Source organism: Morone saxatilis, unplaced genomic scaffold (genome assembly GCF_004916995.1).
Source record: "Morone saxatilis isolate NCDOM2014 unplaced genomic scaffold, NCSU_SB_2.0 Contig21, whole genome shotgun sequence".
Taxonomy (NCBI): Eukaryota; Metazoa; Chordata; class Actinopteri; family Moronidae; genus Morone; species Morone saxatilis.
This window is the reverse complement of record NW_023339774.1, coordinates 16,075,634-16,078,426: the sequence shown is the minus strand read 5'-3', so window position 1 is coordinate 16,078,426 and position 2,793 is coordinate 16,075,634. Positions and strand designations below refer to the sequence as shown.

Below are 2,793 nucleotides of genomic sequence, written 5' to 3'. Positions count from 1 at the left end.
AGCAGCAACACTCAAAAACATCTTCAAAAGCAGAATCATATAGCACTTAGACACGTTGTTGTGACACACAAATATCACTGCACTTTGTTATGTCGGCCCTATTAGATTATAGAGCCATTTTGTGCAGAATGAAAGGACATATTTGTCTGTATTTAAAGGAAAACTGCTTTAGATTTGTGTCCTTCAATGATAGGGAGGAAGTAGATCAATCTTGATCTAACACTTAATTAGATTTTCAGTTAATAAAATATATATTCCATTTAGAATATTAGGGTACATACAATATGTGGCTAGATAGATACTTTATTTATCCCGAGGTAAATTCAAGCATCCAGTAGCAGCATACAAACATACATTAGACATACATTAAACATACATTAAAATTAAAATGAACATTCAAGTTAAAACAGTGCAAATGGAGGAGGAAATTGTCCATTGTCTATTGTCCTCCCTGCCTTGACTGAGAGCTGTTGTACAGTCTGATGGCCAGGGGGACGAAAGAGTTTTTAAGTCTGTTGGTGGAGCTGGTTGGGACAGCAGTCTGCCACTGAACACATTCCTCTGCCTGGTAAAGGTGTTGTTGTTAATTTGTGTACATTTCTCAGGATTATGAGGTTTCTGCAGGAATGAAACACCTGCAATATAACATTTAAGGCTATGAAAGACAATAGTGCTTTAAACACTGGCACCCCAAGCATGAAAACTATATTATACTATCCACGCAATCAGTTTAAGGGCCGTTCACTTCCACTAGAAGTTATTGGAAGTTTTCCTCTCCTTTCACATCTGTCATTATTGTTCTTCCAGATATGTTCTGCATTGTCACTGTGCTAGGCATTGTATTAAAAAAAACTGACCAACGACTCAGTAACTGTTGGTTTATTGAGCAATACAAAAAACTTTCTAGTAACATGTCTTTCATTTTGACGTCATAGCAGAAAAAGGACACAGGTGTGACTAATAAAATAATTAATGGCTCTCCATTTAGTTGTTATTTCCAGGGCCCATGCAGGTGTTGTGCATGCTGGCTCATTATGAATATTAAGTTGCACCTGTGTTTTCCAGCCTTACTGGTTCAGGTTTCTTCCCACAATCGTGCCACTCCTCCTTTCCTCCCCTTCCTTCATGACCAGTCCTGCCTGGCCAGTACCACAATGTAACTCGGACTTGAGAGGACTGTAAAGGAGGAAATGGAAGGGTAGTGAGGTCAAGCGGAGGACATCTGGGAGTTTATTTTCTACGTCACCATCAACCAATGGAGCTCTGCCAATGACAAAGTGGTCCTATAATAATATATATTCAGCAGCTCAAGCCAACAGTATGCAGCCTTACAGCTAGAGAGTGTAAAATGAACTAACATTACAAGTTAGGGAATAACACAGATGTGATGTAAAGGGATATATGAACATAAAGGAGCTGGTATTTCCCTCTGTTGAGTTTATTTAAAGTCTGTCTTCAGAAAATGATAATGGGGTTCCAGATGCATTCTCAGTAATCACATCACAACAACAAAAATGAAGATGGAGAGGATGTTTCTGCACATCCTTGTTAAAAGAGCATTCAGCAGCACCAATTATCAGGTGCAGATGAGTTAAGAGGAAAGGAGGAGAAAAGGAGCAGCAGACTAGTCATTCACACTCGCAGCCTGCCCCCTTGTGCTGATAGTTTATATTGCATTATGTAATTAGTGGCTTGTTTGAATAATATAAATCCATGCTGTATATTGTATATTATTTATTATGTATATATTTTATACATTGTAAACATTGGTTTGTTTACAATGCCGTATCAGCATTGTTTTATCAGCTAAATTACAAATTAGAGGTATTGGGGCCTCTTTGTTTTGCTGAAATCCTTCCTCACTTTTTTAAGTATGCCTTGTTCCACTCACACACAGTTGCACAAATTCATTGTAGCCTATCAGTAACATTGTAGATTAGAATAAAAGTCCTACACCCAGAATTTCAGGCTACTTAATTACATTTATGTCAGTGTTCTCAGCTCACAGATTACATTCTGAAACTCAATAATGAACTATAAAATATAAAAAATGTAAAGTACCCCTTTACTCAAAAATCTGTTTTTCTTCTTGTTCCTACAGTTAGATGTTGGAGCTTCACTGTGCAGAAGGATGTATGTGCAGACTTTGACACTAGAAGACTGTTTTCACGTTCATGTGCTGAAAGTGGAAAGTTTCTCTGTGCTTACTGAAAATCTGATTTTAAGAGGCAGGGCTTACGAGCATGATTTGTGACATCACAAATAGTTTGAAAGTAAATCCTGGTCCAGTCTGCAACTTATACAAGTGCGTCGAGAAACTTGAAGCCACCAGTGCACAAACACTGAGAATGGACTTTACAGTGTAAGTAGGAGACATCTTGTGTCCAGCAGGAAAACTTTAGAAATAAAAAACCTTTGCATATTCATAGATTCATACATTTTTAATGGAGGTAGAAGGTTCCTTTTTAAGGATTGTAATTTGGAAATTGTACTTTTTATTGCAGAAACAAACACATTAGACACACATTTATTGTTCCAAGCAGACTATTTATTTATTACCTATACATTTGTTTCTATTCTGTATATTGTGTTAGATATTGTATATAAGTACTATTGTTTATCATTGTGTGAGTGGAACAACTGTAGCAAACAAATTTCCCCCCGGGGGATCAATAAAGTATGTCTGATTCTGATTTGCACATGAGTCTTAATTCATGTCTGCAGGTGATCTTTGCAAACAACAATTTCTCCCATTTTTTTGCAACGTAATAACATTTTATAACCTTTCAAAAA

General features: G+C 36.8%; 1 protein-coding gene across 1 annotated transcript in view; it reads left to right on the top strand.

Annotated features, from left to right (window-relative positions):
• Nucleotides 1-2,693: 2,693 nt before the first annotated feature.
• The window catches only part of LOC118332450 (Golgi phosphoprotein 3-like), a gene marked incomplete in the record, with an annotated part of 6,264 nt that continues 6,164 nt past the window's right edge, over nucleotides 2,694-2,793 (top strand). Inside the window, 1 exon segment of the mRNA XM_035667738.1 lies at nucleotides 2,694-2,793.